This window comes from Panthera tigris, chromosome B1 (genome assembly GCF_018350195.1).
Source record: "Panthera tigris isolate Pti1 chromosome B1, P.tigris_Pti1_mat1.1, whole genome shotgun sequence".
Taxonomy (NCBI): Eukaryota; Metazoa; Chordata; class Mammalia; order Carnivora; family Felidae; genus Panthera; species Panthera tigris.
Window position 1 is genome coordinate 6,778,729 of NC_056663.1, and position 23,367 is coordinate 6,802,095.

Consider the following 23,367-nt stretch of genomic DNA (forward strand, 5'->3'; position numbering starts at 1 on the left):
CCAGCCCAGTTCATGGATCCTTTTCTGCCCTCGAAGTACCTGTTGATGTTTAGTCTATGTAAATCCACCGTTGACAAGTTAGCCCATTTTTCTAGGGCCGACGGGAGTCCCGTGGACACAAAAGGATGTTGGGTTGAGTGAATGAATATGTGTCAACACTCCCCTCTGCAACGTGCCAGGTGGGTCTGGAATCATGGAGCTGTTACGGACTGAACTGTGTCCTCCCAAAGCCGTATGTTGAAGTCTTGACCCCAGGACCTCAGAGTGTGACTGTGTTTGGAGATACGGTCTTGAAAGAGATGAGCGAGGTAAAATGAGGTCGTTAGAATTGGGCCTTAATCCCATCTGACCGGGGTCCTTATAAGAATTGAAAGAGAGGGGCGCCTGGGTGGCTCAGTCGGTTAAGCGTCCGACTTCAGCTCAGGTCATGATCTCACGGTTTGTGGGTTCGACCCCCCGAGTCGGGCTCTCTGAGGACAGCTCAGAGCCTGGAGCTGCTTCAGATTCTGTGTCTCCCTCTCTTTCTGCCCCTCCCCCACTCATGCTCTGGCTTTCTCTCTCAAAAATAAACATTTTAAAAATTAAAAAAAAAAAAAAGAATTGAAAGAGAGCCCAGGGATGTGTGTGTGCACAGAGGGGGGACCATGTGAGGACACAGCAAGAAGATGGCATCTACACACCAGCTTTCAGGACTGTGAGCAAGTAAATTCCTGTTGGTTAAGCCCCCAGTCAGTGGTCTTTGTTACGGCAGCCGGAGCTGACTGATACAGAGTTCAACAGAGGATACAGAGATCCTCTCCACCTCGGAGGCCTCACTGTCTACAGGTGGCGCTCACACCTACAATGTATGTGTTGTAGCAGAAAAGGAACATTAGGGCACCTGGGTGGCTCAGTCGGTTAAGCAACTGTCTTCAGCTCAGGTCATGATCTCGCAGTTCATGAGTTCAAGCCCCACCTCGGCCTCTGTGCTGTCAGCTCTCTCCCCCCTCTGTCTGCCTCTCCCCTGCTCACATTCTCTCTCTCTTTCTCTCTCAATAGTAAATAAAAACATTTAAAAAAAAGAAGAGAAAAGAAAAGCAGCATGCTTTCCCTCTGATTGGCCTGCCTCTCCGGTGTCCCCCTCCACACCTGTATTTAATTACCAGTTCAGGCTAGCTCTCCAGGCACATCCCGCATACACTGAACCTGCACCAGACAGAGGCAAGTTGAGATGGCCTTGACTGAGGCTTTTATATCTCCCTGCCATCCCAAATCACTGAGATCTAAATACCTCTTATTGTTGACGTTCTGAAAGTAACTCAATACTTGTCCATCCGTCTGGAGATCTCTTAAGGTCCATTACAGTGGAATGGTCGCTCTGGAGATTCTATACGGACTCACTTCTCAATGCTGTTCACGAGGGACACCCCTTTGAGTGAGTTAAATGCTTTGTGGAGGAGTAATTTATTGGATGGATTTGTCCATTGTTTTACTCCTTGAACAATTAAGAAAAATTGCTACCACCTAAATCCTTGGCTGGGATTCCCTTTCCCTTGGTCTGCTACTTACTTCATCCTTGACAAACTCCTACACATCTCTCAAAACCCAACTCAGGGGTTTGTCTTCCCTAAGCTGAGCTGACTAGCCCCTCTTTAACACTATCACTCCTTGTTAAACCCTATGACCAGTTTGCTATGGACTGAATGCGTCCCCCCTAAATTTAATATGTTAACACCCTAACCCCCAATGTGATGGCATTTGGAGGTGGTCCCTTGAAAGGTGATTAGGTTAGAAGAAGTCATGAGGATGGAATTGGCAACCTGGTAAACAAAGGAAGAGACCAGAGCGGGCTTTCTCCATCATGTGAGGACACAGCAAGAAGACACTGCCTGTGAACCAGGCTGCAGGACTTCCCCAGACACCTGACCTGCTGGCACCTTGACCTCAGACTTGCAGCCTCCACAGCTGAGAAACACGTCTGCTGTTCAGGCCTCCAGTCTGAAGCATTTTGTTACAGCAGCAGAGCGGGCGGACGGAGACACGGTCTGTGTGGCTTCCAGGTGGGGTGGGGGCGCCTGGAGGGGAGCGGGGCTTTGGCGCCGCTCTCTGGAAGCATCTGGGCACAGCTCTGCGCATAGGAGGATGCCCCCCAATGAGGAGGCGAATGAATGAGCTGCCACGTCAGGGATCCAACCACCCCACAGGCCCCAAGCACCTCGCAGGTTGTTGCTTAACCTTAGGGTGTGATGGTTTCGGAACGTTCTACTCCGGAGGCAGCCCAGAACAAACCGGTGGTATTTTAGGGGGCGAGGAAAAGCCTCTATCCTTTATGTGATAAGAAAACCGCTATCAAAAGGCCATCAAAGTGAAGTGCAGAGCAGCTGAACGGTGCTTTCTTGATCCTGGTCTCCAGGCCTTGCTGGTTTTCCCGGTGGGCGGAGCTTGTTAGGGGCACAGCCCGCTGGAGCCCCGCCGCCGCTCAGCGAGGCCCCCCGTGGAAAGTCACAGCAGCGCGCCGGGAAGGACGGTCTGCAAGGTCTGCATGGTTTGCACGAGGAAGGTGGCGACCCCGGGCAGGCTCTGGCTCTGAGGGATTTACAGCTAGCCTCGTAAACACCGCGCCCGAGCCCTCCAGGGACCCCAGAGGCACAAGCAGCCCGGGGCTTCCTGCGGGGGGCGCTGCGGCCCGAAATGCCCGGGTGCAAAACAAGACCCAGTAGCGACTTCCTATGCCGCCCTGGGACAGAAAGCTGCGGGTCTCACGGGCCCCCCTTGGGAGCGCCCGAGTTCTCGTGCACTTTGCGGGGTGGGGGTGGGGCTGTGCTGATTTTCACCGAGAACATTCCACTTCCGGTGTCCCACGCATTGTTTCGGCGCCATATTGTTTCCCAGACCGGCCTCCAGATTTGGTGCGTTTGTATTTGGCGCGTTTTCTGCAAATCTTTTCTAGATTTGATGGCCCTTCTGGCTTCTCTCCCGCGGCCCTCCCGGGAAGGGGGAGGGGGGCGGTCACACACTCCCCCGGGTCGGGCCCCAGCTGGTGCGGCGCAGAGAGGCGTCCCTGTGGCTATCGGCCGCTTGAGGCTGCATATGAGCTGGGAATTAGATAAAGTAGACGTTTATCCATGTCCCTCAGCCAGGAGTTCAAATCCAAAGATGCACAGAGCAAATCGAAGTTACGGGCAGGGGTCTGTGTTAACGCAAACTGGTCCTGCCTCAGCCCCCCACTTGGGTGGGGACAGCACTGTAGACCCAGTGGGCCCGGGTCTTCGGTTCTGCCTTGGGACCTACTTTACAGAGAAGCTGTGGATGCAAGGCCCGGGCTTGACCTGCAGGGATTTGTGTCTGCCCGCATCCCACATTCCTCCGGGTTCCCTCCTGCCTCCCAGCTGCTGCCAGAACAGAGCCAGAGTTTTCCATCGGCCTAGCTCTGCGCAGAGCCCTGCACACTGCGGGGAGACGATGGGGTTAGCGTCCCTGATGGTCTGGTCACTAAATCTCCCAGGTCCATCCTCCAGAGGCCGGGTCAGTAGGTCTGAGAGGATCCCAGAAACTCTCTGCCTTAAACACCTGCCAGGTGAATCTGAGCCAGGCTGTGTGGACAAGGGGCAATGGCTCCCAGTGGTAAGCAGGAGTTGGCCTGTGTGTGGCCACCCCACATTTTCTGCCACAGCCACCCACGTTCATAATCTCGTGCACCAGTGACCTGGGCCAGCTCTTCCTCTGAGGATACAGTGGCCGCCTTGGGGTGGCACAGGCTTTCATCTCTCAGGAGGAGACTGGTTGTTGCAAGGACAACCGGTTTGGGTCCTGCTGACATGTGGTGGACTGTGCAAGATACCTAGAAATGGGTATTTCTGCTTTCTGTTTGGACACCAGGGGGTAAGATATTCGGTGAAAATATAAAGCAAAGGGACAGTTTCAGACAGCTGCAAAGAGGAGAATCACAGAGAGCCTGGCCTTTGAGTCCTGTGATGGATGGGGTTTTCAGAGGCAGGGGACTCGGAGGAGACAAGCCTCAGCCATCCCCCTTGCAGTCGTGCCTTTGTTTTCACAGAACAGTGGAGAATCATGCCCCAGAAAGCACACGGTGAGGTCTGAAGAAGGTCTTGGGAAGAAAAGCATTATGGACTATAACTAAAACAGGGTTAGGGGCCCACATATAATCTGCAACAGATCATAATTCTTAGGGTTGCTATTAAAATGTGCTTATTTCCAGGTTGAATGAAGCTGGCATAGACAGGAAAGTTATGAGGTGTGGAGTTTCGCTCCCGTGTCCTGTGGTGACGTAAGCGTGGACCTCCGGCTCTGGGCAAGAGTGTCTCCAAGTTTTGCTGGCCTCATCAGCAGCATGGGGAAGAGGTAAACAGTTCCCTCCCTGCTGGGTTGTTGGAGGGATCAGGTGAAACACTGCATTATGTCTGACACGTGTAACAAGTGCTTGATAAATATTTGCTACCTGAAAACAGTATAACTCGTTGAAAGAAGTCCAAAGAAATCAGTGCAGATGTTAAGCTGGTATGTTTTCCTATGAATGGAAAACCATCGTCTTTAGGCTAAAACCAAACAAAAAAACCCCAAGTTGTATTTTCCTTTTTGGCTGGGTTTTCCATTAAAAAAAATTCTTCCTAAACGTAAACAAGCAAATGAACTAAAGGAAATTTACAATTGTGGGTTGTCATTAAATTGCAAGGCCCCCCCTTGGGACCGGGTAGAAGCCCATTGCTCCATACCTCTGGCCCGCGGAGTTATTCAAGGATGCCCTTCCCGTGACTGGACAAAACGATGCAGGCCGATTTTCCATGTGTGACGTCTACCGTGCTCTGGGGATGGTTCCCACTGGCCACTGACCAATCTGAGGTGACTGCTTTCTTTCCACATGGAAAAACTGCATCTACTGGGAGAGATCAGAGTCCCGGAGTCCTTTGCATCTCATGACGTCAGAAGCATTTCCTAGTCCATTTCCCTAGAGTCTGACCACCAGGAGCACTGACCCTGTTTTAAACGTGAAAGTCCGTCTGACATGACTAGAATTTTCCCCGACCACAGCCATTCGACTCAAGTTGGAACGCACTGGTAGTGTGGGTGTTCCTCGTTTGTACCAGGGCCCCTGCTCAGAGGATGAGTAGGAATTAGCCTTTGCACGGACACCATGCTGCCCTCAAGGGTATTTACCAACTGTATGGTCTTGAGATATTCTTCCTTTCCAGTTTCTGGGTATTCATCTGTAAAATGAGGCAATAGAAGCTAACAGGGTTAACGTGTGAGGAATAAAACCCCGGAATATGAAGGTTTGTTATACAACGCTGGATGTGTAAATACTAAGTGAATAGTATTTACATATTCACTCATGCATGTATGAGTATGTAGTAGGGGAAGGGCTGATATGTTGGTAAGGTTAGGATTGCAAAAGGTTTGTGGAAACTGTGAGAAAAAATTTTCAGTATGTTGGTGAATATATGTCAAATGCTCCCACTTATCTGAAGGAGAGATCCGGCAAATACATCAGTGTGGGTACAGGAGGAATTAGTCTGTTTCCTAAAGACTTCTGGAAAAGTCTCAAAAAACCTTACATGCCTGTTGCTTTTTAAGAATGGTGATGGCAGTAGGTTTCCCCCTACAGAGCTGTTGCGGATTGTGCTGTGTGTGTTGGGAGTAACAGAAGACCCACAGGGATACCAGGGACACCAGGGGTAAGGGACTAAGGGACGAGGCCAGTGACAACCACACCATGGCACAAACCTAGAAGAAGACCAATTGAGTCCCATTGGGCTTGGTGTGAGTTTCCACCTGATACGGGTCCGCCATGTCGAATGGGAGCAAACAACCCCATCGAATCCTCTTTGTGGATTCCTATAACATGAGGGTGAACCCTGAGAAGCAGGTGCACTTGACTTAGGCTGTATTCCAGATTGTGGGGAATCTCTGCACCACTTCTGCAAGCGTCTGGCTGTGCTCCCTGGTCTCAGAAAACAAGTAGGAGTGGTGTCCTTGTAAGAAGGGACACGAGAGAGCACACTTTCTCTTTCTCTCTGCCTCTCCACACACAAACACGCATGCACGCACACACCCACGCAGAGAAAGGCCGTGTGAGCACACAGCAAGAAGGCAGCTCTCTGCAAGCCAGGAAGACAGCCTTACTAGAAACCGAACCAGCCAGAACCTTGATCTTGCACTTGCAGCTTCCAGAACTGCGAGGAATACATTTTCGTTGTTTAAGCCCCCAGCCTCTGCCGTGGTATTTTGGTACAGCAGTCCTAGGAAGCAGTTTAACCGGTCGTATCAATCAGGGCCTGCTCCAATGACCTCATTTTAACTTGATCACCTCTGTGAAGACTCTATCGCCAAATCAGGTCACATTCTGAGGGACTAGAAGTTGGACTTTGACATATGTATTTCAGGGAAACGGTTCAGCCTATAACCTAATATGGAGCTAAGAATACCTACTTCACTGGCTTGCTTTGAATACTAAACATGTGTATAAAGCACCTGACACAGAGTAGGCCCTCAATGACGGTGGCTTTTATTATAATAACTGCCAGTCAACATCTTGCTGATACTCTTTTTTTTTTTTAACGTTTATTTATTTTGGACAGAGAGAGAGACAGAGTGTGAGCAGGGGAGGGGCAGAGAGAGAGGGAGACACAGAATCTGAAGCAGGCTCCAGGCTCTGAGCTGTCGGCACAGAGCCTGATGTGGGGCCCAAATTCATGAACTGTGAGATCATGACCTGAGCTGAAGTCAGACCCTTAGCTAACTGAGCCACCCAGGTGCCCCTTGGTGATACTAATAATACTACTAATAAAAAAGACTACTACTAATAAATTATAAATAATATATAATATAATATATAGTTAATAATAATAAAGCTTCCAGTGCCCTCCTCTTTGCTCTGTTACCTGGGTTGGGGGGTTTCGAGCCGAGGACCATATGGTCTGCACACTCCTGGAGGAGGCCATCCAGGGAGTGGGGCGTGTTGAACCTGGGCGGTGGACCCTGCGTTGAGCCTGGCACTGGCCTGCTCCCCGTCGTAAATGCTCTGGGAATGTTGGCCTCCCCAAAAGACTGCTAACAACAGCCTACCTCTCTTTTTTTCCTTATTGACTTGTCAAAATTATGGTAAAAAATACACAAATTTACCATCCTAACCATTTGTAAGGGTACACTTCAGTGGCATTAAGCGCATTCCCATTGTTATTCAGCCATCCAGCCTCCAGAACTTTCTCGTCTTCCCAGACTGAAACTCTGTCCCAGTGAAATCCTAACTCCCCAGGCCCTGGAAGCCTCCGCTCTATTTTCTGTCTCTATCAGTTTGGCTCCTCTAGGGGCCTCACGTGAGTGCAGTCAGGTCACGCGGCTTTTACCCTTAAGTGACTGGCTCGGTTCACCTCGCATAACGTCCCCAGGACTCATCTGTGCTGTTGGCGGTGTCAGGATCCCATTCCTTGTTTGGAGACTCATTGATATTCCCTGGTATGGGGTATGGCCGCACCACATTCCCCGCACCGCCTTGGGTGGTTTCTACCTCTTGGCTGTCTTTATCTGTCCTAAGACCTCACTCTTCCCCACGCCCACGTGCCCTAGGGCACTTCCTCCTTGTCATTCATCGTCATGTGTGGTTACTACTCTAGAGTTGCCTTTTATAAATCATGCCTTTCCCCCTAAAACTTACTTTGGCTCATGGGACCGAAAAAGGACAAAAAACACAGGCAGGATCACCATGGCCGTCGTAAGCAGAGTTCTCTGTCCGGGAGATGGCAGCTGGGTGCAGGTGCGTGGGGTGACCAGCCTCTCCGGCATCCCCTGTCCAGTTTTATATATCAAATCTGAAAGCTTCACTACGGGAAAGTTTTCTGCAGCCTAGTAGTTTTCCACACTGGCGCTGAGGCCAGCTGCAAGGGGTAGGAATTACCGGCTGACTTGGCTCAGTTCACCTGGTTTTGTTTCAGGAAATGACCCTGTTTTTTTTCAAGAGGTCAAGAGCCACCCACCCGGTGCTCGCTGGCAGGCGGGAGGTGAGCAGGGCGGGCCACGGGGACTCCCCTTCCAGGTTCAGGGTGCAGCCCGCAGGTGGGGACCCCGGGGTCACCCTCTGTCCGCGCACTGGCAGGTGACCACCGTCCTGAGCACCTGCCTGGCGTTGCCCCCCCTCTGGCATCTGGGCCGTGCCCACCATGTCCCCCCACCCCCCCGGGGCTCTGGCCCTTCCCACCTCGCGGGGCCCCAGGAGGGCAGCTCTAGACCAGCCGCGGTACCCCGAGTCCACAGTGTGATGCCACCGGGAAGTCTTCCCGACAGGCCACTGCGTTTCCTCTTCCTTAATCACACCCCCTACTCGCGCTTCCCTCTCCACCTGCTGGCAAAGTCAGTTCCTTTCCTGCTGTTGATGCCTCTTGGATGTTTGTGGGCCGTGAGGGCATTCCCTTCCCTCTTGTCCGTCCGCTCTAGTGACATTCCGCGCTTGGGCTGGCCCTGCCTTTCTTCCTCCATCAGTCCCTCCTCCCTCACCACCGCTGCCCTTTGACCTGTCCCTGTGGCGCACGTTCACACCACAACACACACTCACACGCGCGCGCTCGCACCCCCGAACACACTCATACCGACACAACCAGCAAACACACGCTCACACCCAAACACATTCACACCCCAACACACAACCAACACAGGCAAACGCGTGCGCTCGCACCCGAACACACTCGCACTCAAACACACGCGCTTACAACTGAGCACGCTCACAATCCTAACAACTCAAACACGTGTTCACACCCGAACACACGTGTTCACGCTTGAACACACATGCCCCAGCATACAACTAACGCTCAAACACACGCACTCACACCTGAACACATCCATGCGCACTCACACGAGCTCCCTCTCTCACACCAGCTCACACTTACACCCCACAGGGATCTGCGCTTCCCTGCTCTCTCCCTCCATGACACACACTCCCCTCTGTGTTTCTGTCTGTTCACCTGCCCCTGACCAGGCCGCGGAAAGCCAGGGAGAAGAGTGGTGTGGCCCAGCCAGCTGGGAGCCATCTTGTCCAGCAGACAGATTTCTAAAGGCACCCTTCCTCCCGATGTCTTAACTCACCCCCAGCATGAAATAACTATTCTTATGGCTCTGCAATGGGAGAAGCACCACGCATGGGTAGTTCGCTCTGGAACAACCATGCGAAGCCAGTGCCTGCCCGCCATCTGGCTTTTTGTTTAACTGAGCTCAGTCGACAACTTAGCCAACTCCTCCTACATCTCAGAAGCCGACCTAGTTTACTACCAGTCAGACAGCCTTTCTCCGCCCTGGAGGGGCTAACAGTCTAGTTATACACGAGTATAGGAGTCAGAGTCCACAGATGAATGACTACACTGTTACCCACTGTAGTGAGTGCTCCTCAAGGAGAACTCCCGGCCCCTCACCTCTTTCTTCTCAATGGTGTCTGCCTTCCAGCTCAGACATTCATGCCGGCCACACCCTCAGAGCCATCCCTCCAGAATCTCAACGCCCACTACTGCACATTTCAGCCGTCACGTTCTTGCTCTGGGGCTTGCTTGCTCCAGTGCCCCCATTCCTGCCGTCTCTTGACACTGGGGACCTGGGGACCTGCAGTCCTTCCCTGGAGTGCCTTTCCTCGCTCTCCTCCCCACCACCCAGCAGAGATGCACCATTGATCACTGCGTGGCTGCCTCCCAGGCATCTCCAGCTCCCCTGTCACACTCTGCTTTGTCCCTCTTGGCAAAGTCAAGGTCCTGAGTCAATGCAACTTGCGCTTGGCTGCAGGAAACTGCTTTGTATGGTGACTATCCTCCTCGAGGTCTTGGTCATACTCCTCAAATGTGCCCTGAAGGCGGCCCAGATCCGTTTTCTTGTTGTGTTGTGTCCTCTGAACGTGCTGTCAGTACATTCAAATGGCTCCCCTCCGTCCCCACTGAGATGCGTAATAAACACGACACTGGGAAACCAGATGGAGGTTTGATGCAGAGACAGGTGATGTCAATGAATACTTAGATGTGCGCCTTTCTTTAAATCTTAACCATGTATTATGTGTGTAGAGTGTAGGATACAGTTCTCTTGGCTGATCATTTGTATTTATGTATTTAGCATTATATCCTTGTGTTGCAAACGGCAGGATCTCTTTTGTTGTATGGCTGATTAATATTTGGGTAAATACCCAGAAGTGGATTACTGGATCATAGGGTAGTTCTATTTTTAATGTTTTGAGGAACCTCCAGACTGTGTTCCAGGGTGGCTGCACCAGTTTGCATTCCCACCAGCAGGGCACACGGGTTTTCTTTTCTCCACATCCTCACCAATACTTGTGATTTCTTGTCTTTTTGATCCTAGCCATTCTGACTGCTGTGGGGTGGTAGTTCATATGGTTTGGACTTGCGTTTCCCTGATGATGAGGGCTGTTGAGCGTCTTTTCGCGTGCTTGTTGGCCATCTATATGTCTTCTTTGGAAAAAATGTCTATTCAGATCTCTGACCATTTTTATTTAACTTTTTAAAGTTGATTTATTTTGAAAGACAGTGCACACACAGGAGGAGCAGAGAGAGAGAGAGGGAGAGAGAGAATCACAAGCAGTCTCTGTGCTGACAGCATGAGCCTGACATGGGGCTTGGTCTTACACACTGTGAGATCATGACCTGAGCCAAAATCAAGAGTCAGGCGCTTAACCGACTGAGCTGCCCAGGTGCCCCTGCCCATGTTTAAATCAGATTTTTTCTTTGCTATTGAGTTGCATGAGTTCCCTTTAGACGATGGCTAACCATGTAGTTCAGCGGCATTAAATACATTCTGTGTCAACATCACTATTTTCCCCTTTTAAATAGAACTTGTTTTCCCCTTTTAAATAGACATTATGTTTTAGAGTAGTTTTAGGTTCACAGCAAAATTGAGCGGAGGGCACTAAATTCCCATGTACCCTCTGCCCTGCCACGTGCACTACCTCCCCCATTACCATCACCCCCCACCAGAGTGGGGCACTGGCTACAACTGATGGACCTACAGTGACATGTCCCAATCACGGCGAGTCCACAGTTTACGTTAGAGTTCACTCTGGCCGTTGCACACTTTATGGGTTTGGACAAGGGCATAATGATATGTATCCATCATTATAATATCATACAGTGTGTTTTTACTGGTCTAAAACTCCCCTGTGTTGCACCTATTCATTCCTCCTTCTACCCCTGGAAACCTCTGACCTTCTCACTCTGTCCATAGTTTTGCTTTTTCCAGAATGTTATATGTTGGAATCATTCAGTACGTAGTCTTCCCAGATTGACTTCTTTCCCTTGGTGATATGCATTTAAGATTCCCCGAGGTCTTCCCATGGCTTGATAGCCCTCTCCGGAAGTTTTTCATCATCCAGAATTGAAAATCTGTACAGCTTAAGTTTCTTAACTGACATAAATTTGATCAAGAAATAACCTCTGAAAAGCTGTGCTGCCCAGTGCTACATTGAGGTGTCATTACGGACCAAATGACATGGATCTTTAATTTCATATTATTTTACTTTTTATGTTTTTTAAGTTTATTTATTTATTTTGAGAGAGAGGGCGTGTGGGAGCTGGGGAGGAGCAGAGAGAGGGAGAGAGGGAATCCCAAGCAGGCTCCATGTTGTTAGCACAGAGCCCAATGTAGGGATTGAACTCACGAACGCTGAGATCATGAACTGAGCAGAAATCAAGAGTTGGGCACTTAAACGACTGAGCCACCCAGGTGCCCCTGGATCCTCTGTTTTAATACCCCAAGTAGCTCTTATGTTTTACCGAATCATTTACAACAGAGAACATGACGTGTGATGTCAGGAGTGCCCTCCTCCTCTCAAGGTGCCCTCTCTACCTCCTGTCCCCCCTCTTTCCTCCTCCTCTCTGCCATCCCACTTCCTGGCTCCTTCTTTTATGAAAAGCACTGATAGGATGGTATTAGGTGCGCTAGGTTATTATGGTAACAGACAAACAGCGAAAGACAAAAACTCTCAGAACTTAGGACTAAAAGTTTTTTCTTGCTCAGTCTGCCTGTCTGGCCGGACTGGCAGGTGTCCCTGCTTTTGGAAATTCCTGAGGGGTCTAGACTTATGGGGGCCCCATTGGAACACGTGTTCCCATGATCGCTGCACCAGGAAAGGGAAAGTAGATGGAGACACGGCAACTTGAAACTCCCACCTAGAAGTGACACACATCAGATGCTTTCGCATTTCACGGGGCAGAGCACGTACATGGCCATGCTTTACGTCAAAAGGGACATAGTTCCATGTGACCGAAAGGAGAGGAGAACCAGAACATTTGTACAAAGCCCTAATGGCTATCATAAGGAGAATAGATTGCATTAAAACCATTTTGTATATAAGCATTTTTTTGGGATGCGGATAACCGAATCTTTGTCTAAAATCTCAACTTTCCAATTGCCCAAATATTTACACATCTAATACAGCCTTTGTTTGAAGCATAGCCTTGTGACAGGCTGGGTCTAACGCTCTTTCCCAGTGTAAGCAGCATCATCGGAAGCCAATGCTTGCAGGTGAGCTGGTCCATTTGTGGGCACCAGGCGGCTTCAGCCGGGGCTGGCAGGATCCCTCAGAGTGTTTTAAAGAATCAGTACGGCATGATAAGTAAAGCCAAGAGGAGGTGCAGGCCATCTGGGACCTTGTGCAGGGAAGTGAATGTGTGCATCATCAGTGGGTGATGAGGCTTTGCAGAGGGCCGTGCGTGTGTCTGGGGAAAATGGGGTGACAGGGGGCCATGAGGAGGTGCGTGGGGTTGGTGAGGGAGGAAAGAGGGGCAAATGGTCAGACGGAGCTAGGTTCTGTTTGTGACTCTGACAACTACCAGCTTAGGACCCTTGTTTTCCCTAAACAGCAGTTTCATTATCTAGAAAATGAGGACACTATGACGAACTGAAGTAAATTGAGACGAGGCATGTATGTGCTTAGCACAGTGCTTGGGTCAATAAACTATAGCTGCGATTATGATTTAATGTCACAGACAGCCACGACCTGATTCTAGGTGGCTCTAGTCCCTATAGCCTGTATAAGGTAGCCCTCTGCCACACCCCCACCGCCTCCCAAAAGACCCCATAACTCAGAAGTTTTGATTGCTCTAGTCTCCTCTTCCCGTCCCCCAGGGAGATTCATGAACGCTCCCCTTGAGTTCAAGCCAAGAACCACCCCCATCTTGGCCATGCGAAGTTTCTCCTTGTACACCAGCCCCATGCCCCCCCAGGGGCCATGTGATGGGGTTCCACTGCTCCAGCTTTCCATTTTCCGGGCCAAGATGAATTGACAAGAACTCCCAAGACACTGCGAAAAGAGCGGCCACACAGCGTTACACCTAAGAGCTTTGGTGGCCACAGGGCAGGATGCACATTGAGGGGCTATTGGAAAGGTGCGAGGAAAGGGTCCACACCTGCACTAACACTTACTTGAGATGCCTCCTGCGTCCGTGGAGCTCAGAGTAATTGCTTCCTGGCCGCTCCCGCCACCTGCTTTGGGCGAGCTCCGCGACAGCCTCTCCTCCAGGGCTCCCAGCTGATACCGTTCTTCCTGAGGTGCTCCCTCCCAGCCAGCCTGTTCCAGCGGAAGCCCACGCCTCTGCCAGGGGCATGTCTGCCTTGGATTTTGTGAGAAGGAGTCCAAGGTGCATGTGTGTGGATGTCTGGCTGAGGTTCCGGGCCCCACAGGGGCTTTTAAACTGGGGCGTGGAGGAAAATGGGGCTCCAGCTGCCCAGAGTGAGACCGGTTGATGGGAGAACTGAGTATCCAGATCCATCAAGGGCACTGAGGAGGCATGGACACCGGTCTTGTGTGTGACAAAGCGGGGCTGTGGTGGGAGGGTCACCGGGCACGGCTGTGTGAGTGGTATTTCGCAGCAGGCGTCTGGGAAAGAGGGAGTCCAACCCAACCCAGATCGGGGAGCCCTCTCTTGACCTGTATGAGGGGGGCCATGAGGGCTGGTGGTGGCTGGAACTGGAGCCCGCCGTGCTGTGGGGGCAGGGGGCCGTGGAAGGGGAGAAGCTGATGTCCAGCACGAGGTTCACTGCCACAGTAGTTCAACCAAGTTTCTTTCTTTTGTTCTTTGCGTTGTTTTGTTTTGTTTTTGCCACTGGCATTTATTATGAGTCTAAAATGCCAAACACCACGGTAGGCACTTTACTTGCATGATGTCCCTGCACAGCAGCTGTTAGGTTAGACCCACTCGATGGATGAGGAGACTGAGGCCCCAGGTCGGTAACCTGGCCACAGCCATCAGCAGGATGGCTTGAGTCGAGAGCTAAGAACTTTGGTTTGCATTTGTCTGCTCCTCCCCACCCCCACATGGAGGCCTCCCGATCAATGACATTACATCAATTTTCAAATAAAAATAGCATCTTTCTGTGGGATGGGAAAAGCATAAAGAGAGTATCTTGAAAATTGCTGAATGTCCCAGAGACAGTATTGCAAACAGCCTCATTATACGGTGTGGCACAAAGTGTTGTGGTTTCTCTTATTAGGATGCTGTAAACATGTCCTAGAATTGGCGTTTCCTTTTACTGCCTAAGGACTGACCCCGAGATGGGTGGGAAAGGAAAGGAAGAAAGGACTTCTCTGACTAGCTCTCCAGACAGAGGCTATCCAAGGTGTCTGCATGGGTGTCTGTGCTGCATCCAGACAGGAATCAACCTCACTGAAGGAGAATTGGTTAAATAATTGGTTAAATAACTAAAGGAAAAATGAAGAGTGAATGAGTGAATGAATGAAAAGGTGGTAAGGACCAGAGTAATTGCTTCTGGAAGAATCTTTTTTTTTTTTTTTTTTTTTTACCTTTTTAAAAGTTTATTTATTTATTTTAGAGGGATGGGGGAAAAAGAGAGGGAGGGAGGGAGAATCCCAAGCAGGTTCCACACTGCTAGTGCAGAGCCCAGTGCGGGGCTTGAACTCACAAATTGCAAGATCGTGACCTGAGCTGAAGTCGAGAGTCTGACACTTAACCGACCCAGCCGCCCAGGTGCCCTGCTTCTGGAGGAATCTTGACCCTAACTGTCAACTGGATTCTAGTGCATCTGTTACCTTTTCTACGGGACAAACCTATAGGGCCTCTTTAACTTTAGAAGGGAGCCAGAACGATGGAATTGATAGGCTTACTGACCGGCCCTCCCGAAAGAAAACTGTATGCTGTTTAAAGAACGCTATGAATATGAACAAACCAATGATTGGATGCTAAGTTACTTCAAAATGTCTTTTGCCTCAGCCCTTTTCCGCGCTGTTGGAGACACACCGGGGAGGTCTGTGTGCACTGCTTTCACGATTCCTGCAGGAAGGACTCCGCATTTCAAAAGCAAGCCCCCAGAGTGGAAGCAGGGAGCCTGTGCCCTTCATTGCATTGTGGAAGAGAAGGGGCCAGGGCTTCACGTCCAGGGATGAAGTGTAGGGGTGGGAGGCACTGACCCAGAGCGGCTTGTGGGGAGTGAAGAAGTGTCCCAGCTCGCAGGGCAGCCCTGGGGCCGGTGCAGAAAATCAGCCCAAGTAGGAGCGGAAGGAGGGGGACCAGCTGAGCTGTGGGTGAGGGAGAGAGCGCGTTGTTAGGTGGTCCTGGGGTGGGGAGGGGCGTGGGAGAGGGGAGCTCTGAATGGGAAAGTAGTTCAGGGCTCTGATCCCGAGCCCGCCTTCACTCCTGTGACTCTGGGAGGAGAGTGTCACCTGTACTCACCCTTCAGCCTAGCAAGGAGAGCTGAGATCTCGTCTAGATCAGACACAGCCTGCGTGCCGGTGGCGGCTGCCACAGTCTGGGAGAGCGCTGGCAATGGACGCAGAGGCTGGGGTTGAGCCGCAGGGGGTGAGGCATGGGGGTGGAGAAGGGGGGAGTCGAGGAGGGAGTGGGGCGAGAGAAGGGTGTAGGGCAGTCCTTCTTAGTGGAGAACACTCAGATGCGCTTGGGACCTTAGGGGAGGAGGCATCTAGAGAGAGGGAAGCAGGGTCACTTGTGGAGGAAGGGCAGGAGGAAGCAGGAAGGGGTGAAGCACCAGAGGGGGAGATGGGTTTTTGTAAGGAGGAGGGACAATTCAAACCCTTTATAGTGGGACCCTTTATAGTGGGAAGACCTGGGACTCAAGGGCGTTCTGTGTTCCCTCCAGAGGAAGGTGTTGGGGTAAATGGCGTGGCCAGCGTCACAGGGACTGAGGGGCGGGGAGTCCAGCATTTTCAAGAAAGCACAAAGATCCTCACTTGGAATCAAGAGGGTGAATTTATAGTGAAGTTGGTTGCCTGCTCTGCTGCTTTTCTCCAGGAGCCTAGAGGATGGTTCCCAGGGCTCCAGGATAAGGTTCACAGTTGCCATTCCCTGTCTGGCACTTCCCAGTCAGTGTCAGCGGGCTGTGATGGCCGGATGAGGAGGGAGGGGCCCGGTGCCCTCGGCAGCAGGTGCACACTCCCTCAAGCCACGGGGACCTGCAGTCAGTGTCAGGGGCTTTCTCCCCAGGGTCTGGAGGCCTCCCTCATTTTGGGTTCATCATGAAAAAGAGGAATAGCCTAGGTCTCATCACCATTTCACTGCAGAGTCGAAGGCACTAAAAAAGTCAATCTGTTTAGGAAACATGTATTGAGCACCTAGGGTATTCCGGGCATGGTTCTAAGCCCCGGGGATTAGAAGCGGGTGCTGTCAGTGCAGAGCCCGATGCGGGCTCGTCTCACAGACCTTGAGATCATGACCTGAGCCAAAATCAAGAGTCGGATGCCTAACCGACTGAGCCGCCCGCCCGGGTTCCCCTGTGGATGCTTCCGAAACCCGCTCCTCTGAGTGCGCAACAGGGGTCCCTCGCGGAGCAGAAACGCATTTAAGAAGTTCGCTTAATTTTCAGTCGGGAGCGTGTCATCACCGCTGGCCTCTGGCCAGTGTTTCTGCCCCCGCTCAGTGAGGAAGCTGCTTTCTGTGTGATCCAAATTGGTCCGTGCAGTGGCTTTGACCCGCGTCCTGCCTTCAGCTCGGCTTTCTGGATGGAAAGGGCAGAGACGGGTGGGGTCATTGCTGTGTGGGAGAAACCAGCCATCCTATGCTGAGTCAGCACCTGTTGCTGAAGACACTGCAAGACCGGTGCTCAACCCCTATAACCTTTTGCCTCTTGTTGAGCCGGAGCCTTTTCAAATGTTCCAGAACTCTCTCTAGGCAGAAAGAATGCGCCCGCAGCCCTCATCAGGGCAGTCCCCAACAGGACAGTTGGTTGAAAGCAGGAGTCCGTGGAAATGGGGTCACCTTCCCAGTGCACGTGGTAACGGGGCCCGTGGGGGGCCGTCTGCAGTGAGGGTACCCGTGGGGAGCCTGTCTGGGTCTGAGGTGTAACGCGAGCGTCCAGGTCTCGGCCGGAGCAGCGGTCTGCCCGGCTGGGGGTGAGGATGTGGAGGAGGCTGGGGCAGCAGTCAGGGCCCCGGGGATACACCACGCTGCCCACTGGCCCCCCTGCAGCGCCCGCCCTGGACTGCCTCTATTCTGGGGGGTGTGCCCCCTGGAGCTCCTCCCGGGGCTGGAAGACTTCCCTCGGTGTGCCTGTGTGACGCTGAAAACGTCCCGGGTCCCAAACGAGGCGAAAGGGAAGCAGGCCCAGCCGAGACCTGTTAGTCCTTCTTACTGCCCCGCCTCTGTGGGCCACCTGCAACACAATGTCCCCGGGGCCTCCGACCCCTGGGAGGGCCTGGGGAGTCTGCTTCTGTGGGCGCTTGCTGAAGACAAATGGTCACCCGTGGCACTTTCCTGGGCGCCCTCAGTGAGACACCGGTTTCTATTCGGTGGGTGTTTTCCTTGGTCCTTCGCCAAACACGGCTTTCCCGGAGGTGGAGCAAACCAATTTGTTAACAATTGTCATAAAATGAGCCAGAGGAGGGGAGGGAGAAGAATCTAGAGGCAAAACCCTCAAGGCAAGGACCACAGGCGGAGTGAGAGGCTCTGGTCCAGGCACTCCCTTTGCCTCCGTGCTTGGCCCTGAGTCCGACACACCCTCCTGCCCCTCGGGGCCTCCTCCACCAGGAAGTCTCCCTGCTGTTCTCCATTGTATTACCCCGCTCTCTTTTTTACCCCGTAGGACATGACCTCCATATCATTGTCATTTTGATTTGTTTTTATGTTTCTTCGTATGGTGCAACCCTGCTTCAAAGTGCCCTGCTCCTGAGCCATCAGGACATTTTTGTTTCCTTGTTTTATTTTTTTTAATGGAGTTCATTTTTTTTAGAGCAATGAGACATTGCTTGATTCCATTCAATCATAGTAAAATTGAATGGAAGGTGGAGAGATTTCCCACTTAGCCCCTGTCCCCCTCACTCGGCCTCCCCCAATATCCACATCCTGAACCACAGTGGTACAGTTGTTGTGATCGATGAACTTCCATTGATTGGCGCGTCATTATCACCCAGAATCCGTAGTCCATATCAGCATTCATTCTTGGTGTTGTGCATTCTGTGGGTTTGCACAAGTCCCTAACGACACGTATACACCATTGTGATATCACACAGAGTCTTTTCGCTGCCCTAAAAAGCCCTCTGTGCTCGTCTATGCCTCCCTTCCCCCAGCTGCAAATCTTCTTACTGTCTCCATAGTTTTGCCTTTTCTAGAATGTCAGATAGTTGGAATGATACAGTGTGTAGCCTTTTCACATTGGCTTCTTTCACTTAGTAACACGTCTTTAAGTTTCCTCCGTGTTCTCATGCTTTGGGAGCTCGTTTCTTTTCAGCACTTAATGCTCTTTCGTTGTCTGGATGGACCTATTTATTTATCCATCACCTACTAAGGGGTATCTTGATTGCATCCAAGTTTTGGCAGTTATAAGGCTCCTGTCCACCTCCATGTGCAGAGGTATGCGTGGACATAAGTTTTTTTTTTTTTTAATTTTTTTAACGTTTATTTATTTTTGAGACCGAGAACGACAGAGCATGAACAGGGGAGGGACAGAGAGAGAGGGAGACACAGACTCTAATGCAGGTTCCAGGCTCTGAGCTGTCAGCACAGAGCCCGACGCGGGGCTCGAACCCACGGACCGTGAGATCATGACCTGAGCCGAAGTCGGCTGCTTAACCGACCGAGCCACCCAGGCGCCCCTAAGTTTTTAAGTCCTTTGGGTAAATACCCGTTGCCGGGTCACATGGTAAGAGCATGTTTAATGTGTAAGAAATTGCCAAACTGTCTTCCAAAGGGGCTGCAGAGTTTGCATCCCCACCGGATGTGAGCTAGAGTTCCTGTTTCTCCACGTCGTCCCCAGCATTTGGTGTTCTCAGTGCTTTCAGATTCTGGCCGTTCTCACAGGTGTGCAGTGGGGTGTTCATAGTCGCATTTCCCTGATGACAGACGATGTGGAGGGTCTTGTCCTGTGCTCATTGGCCATCAGGGCATCTTTTCCCCCACGCAATGACAGACACACAACAGCCACCACCAGAACTGAGTATGGGCCTCGTTCCCGAGTTCCTTATTTCTGAAATGAGGATGAGTGCTTCCCGCAGGCAGAGCACGTCTGTCCTGTCTGCTACAGTGGGCCCAGTGGGGTAAGTAAGAGCCATACCTGCTGTGGGATCACGGAGAGACTGCTTCACCAACCTGAGCCTCAAGCTCTTCATCTGGGAAATGGGAGATGAATAGGACCTACTTTGAGAGAGTTTCCAGCGGTAAATGTGCTAATACATATAATGTAGCTCAGAGCCTCTCACACGGGCAACGCTCAGGAAAGATTAGCTGTCAACAATGATTAATTGCTTTTCGGAAGCACGGCGACGTTCCATTAGTCCAAAGAAGGCCTGAGCTGGGACAGACCAGCTGGTATTCTCTGACACGAAGAAACATGAAGCCAAGCAAGCAGAGTGGTTTCTTGCATTGTTTTCTTATGGATATTTTTTCTAAAATGGGTGCCTAGGAGCTTTTGGGTAATGGATAGGTAGAAAAGGTTAAAACAAAACAACCATGCCATGGAGACAGCTCAGTAAACTTTAAGTCCCCAAGCAAGTGTCTGCTGGGAAAACACAGTTACGATTTAAGAATTAAATTTAGAGATTAAGAGGAATTAGCTAGTTTTGGGATGTCACCCAGGAGTCAGGCTCAAATGTCAGCAAAGGGGTCAGCTGGTTAACGGAAGACTGGTCTCTATGCCACTCAGTCATTTTCGCGACTCCGCTCAAGGTCAGTGCTGGCCTGGCCTCCTTCCTCACACCATTAACACGACAATTAATGAAATACTGGAACAGGGCCCAGACGAAACACTTGTTTAGAACACTTCCTCTCCACTTCACCGGCACAAACATCTATTCTGGGTTTGGGCTATTTTCCAACGTGGGTTACATGATGATAAACAAGTTGTTTTACTTTAATTAATTAATTATTTATTATTATTATTTTTTTTGGTAAGTGCAATTTTAACTGGGTACTTTGCAAAACACAATTTAAAAAAAAGTTATTTGAAGAAACTATTGAGCGGAAAAGTTAGAGACGTAAAGAATTGCATGTGGCTATAAAAATGTTTTCCACTAAGCTCTGTTTATTCCTTGGCATTTGAAAAGACCTGCTTGGACACGTTTCTGACCAGAAGTATGCATTTCCCACAGATTTGGGGGTTTTCTTATGTAGACGGTCAATAATTATCCATCTTGTTTTAAGGACAAAAATGGAAAGTGAAAAGTTCAAGAAATCAATTAGCTGGCTTGAATTTGCTGAGGAATTCAGAACAACGTTCATGGCTGAAATTTACAAAGTAAATCAACATAATATGAAGAAGTAAATTAACCCAGAATGACACAATGCAAGGATGGTTCCCATGTAACCTCATAAATTTCCTGCTTGATGGATTTCAAGTCTCTGATTTCTAATAAAATTCTCATGAGAATGTGGTATTGCTCCATAAAAACTCCTGAACTCTCCCCATGAGAAACGGCTAGTTTATAAGGGCACATGGGTTCACGGCTGTGGTTTATTTATTAAAAATTTCTCAGTAAATATATCACGGTCCAGTGGATAGCGCCCCGTGATTGTGGAGGGGCTGTGTGTCATTTCTGCTGCTCCCAAAGTATGAAGAAAAACAAGAAGAAGCATGTCAGGAACTCTCTGAACCAGAAAAAAAGAAAAAAAACCCACAGCACTGTAACCTTTTTTTTTTTTTTTTTCCAGGAGAAAGTTCTATGAGATCTGCTCCTTGACTTTACCTTTGGTCCACAAAGACCCCGTAGGATTTTCACATTTGTCTTAGGAAAGTCTGAACACGCCTGCCAGATGGTTGACAGTGAGCCCCCACAAGATACAGAATGGAGGCTTGGTGTGGTCCTGGTCCCTGCACGGGGCACACAAAAGTTGCCAAGTGGGTATTGCAAGTTTTGAGGGACTTCAAATATGTCAGAGAAAAGATGTGTAACTACACATAGTCACGAAGATAATGAGTTCATGGCTTACTCACTTCTCTTCACCCGGAAAAATAATGTACGCTAAATGCTGTGTTTTTAATCTGGGCCAAATACTTGGCTGAAAGCTCTCTGGGTCTTATCCTACTTGATTCTACACACAGTCCTAATATGTAGGCTGTTACTGGCACCCTTGTTTTAGAGAGAGGGATGCTTTGCACAGAAAGGGGAAGCTGCTGATGTCACGGACCTCACAAGGAAGGGAGCAGGGATTCAAACCCAGGGAGACCGACTGAATGCCGATATACTAACAACCAGACTAGACTTTGAGGGATTTGCCCCCTTCCCCCCAGGGAGGGTGGTGTAGGTCTTGAGGACCTTTCAAGATTGCACCCTACTCATCTAGGATTCTCCTCAAACAATCCACAGGTTCCAAGCTCCCACTGGCAAAGCACCAGGAACGAGTTACAAAGTGTGCTGAACTTCCCGTGGAGGGGCCACATTTGATCTTCAGAGCAAGCCTCTGCCCCTTCCTCCCACCAGATTCCAATATCCAAGAGTCAGACCTTATGTTTCCAGCCCCTGGTGCGTAGAGGTGCTTGATTAAATCTTTTGATAAGAATTAAGTTTTGGTCCATCACTGAGAAGAGAGCATAATTAACAGGCTTTAAAAAAAAAAATAGGCTGCTTGCTAGAGCAGTTTTAGATTCACAGTAACATTGAGGGGACAGTACAGAGTGCTCCCTCACCCCTGCACCGGTTATGGCTGATGAACCTGCACGGATCAACCATCATCACCCAGAGTCCATAGTTCACGCCAGGGCTCACTCTTGGTGGTGTGCATTCCGTGGGGTTCGACAACTGTAGAAGGACATGCATGCACCAGACGGTATCATTCAGAATAGTTCCACTGCCCTACCAGTTCTCTGTGCTCTGCCTTCTAACGCTTCCCCACCCAGCCCCTGGCAACCACTGCTCTTACTGTCTCCGTTCTTTCGCCTTTTCTAGAAGGTCATATAGTTGGAATCATTCAGTACATAGCCTTTTCAGATTGGCTTCTTTCGCTTAGTGATTTGCGCTTAAGGTTCCTCCTTGTCTGGTCACGGCTTGATAGGTCATTTCCCTTCAGTGCTGAGTATTAGTCCGTTGTCTAAGGAGAGCATAATTTTCATCTCATAGAAGTGAAAAGCACTCCCTAGATCCATGGAATTTGTCCTGAGCGTCGGAGCCAGACCCAGCACAGAACAGCTGGCACATCCAGGATCCACTGTCCCTAAAGAGACACAGAAAATAATTTTTTCCCCCTGAATGGCAATTGCGATGGGATCCTGACCCATAGGTTCCCATGATAAAAAGCAGCCCATGTGGGCCTGTCATCTGAAGTGCGAACTAGCTATTATGTATACAGTCCAGTCTCAAGGACCGTCATGCTTAGCTCCATGAATAAAGCGCTTGCGGGAAATTGCACTTCTAGGTATTTATCCAAAGGATACAGGTGTGCTGATTCAGGGAGCACATGCACCCCAATGTTTATAGCAGCACTATCGACAATAACCAAAGTATGGAAAGAGCCCAAATATCCATCGACAGACGAATGGATGAAGAAGATGTGGTGCATACATACAATGGGATGCTACTCGACGATCAAAAAGGATGAAATCCTGCCATTTGCAACAACGTGGATGGAACTATAGTGTATTATATGCTAAGGGAAAGAAGTCAGAGAAAGAGAAGTAACATATGATTCACTCCTATGTGGAATTTAAGGAAAACAGATGAACACAGGGGAAGGAAAAATAAAATAAGATAAAAACGGAGAGGAAGGCAAAGCATAAGAGACTCAAATATAGAGAACAAACAGGGTTGCTGGAGGGGAGGTGGGGGGGGGAAGGTCTGAATGGGTGATGGACACTAAGGAGGGCACTTGTAGGGATGAGCACTGGGTGTTACATGTGAGCAAGGAGTCAGCTGTATTCTACTCCTGAAATCATTATTACACTGTATGTTAAATAACTTGGATTTAAATAAATAAAAAGAAAGACATTTGCTGGATATCT

At 50.1% G+C, this 23,367-nt stretch overlaps 1 long non-coding RNA gene across 1 annotated transcript; it reads left to right on the forward strand.

The window, feature by feature from the left end:
* The first annotated feature begins 2,821 nt into the window (after positions 1-2,821).
* LOC122237821 lies at positions 2,822-22,824 on the forward strand. The gene is made up of 4 exons (XR_006216467.1): positions 2,822-2,888; positions 4,199-4,341; positions 21,084-21,270; positions 21,740-22,824. It is a non-coding gene; the product is annotated as an uncharacterized LOC122237821 (long non-coding RNA).
* The last annotated feature ends 543 nt before the right edge of the window (positions 22,825-23,367 follow it).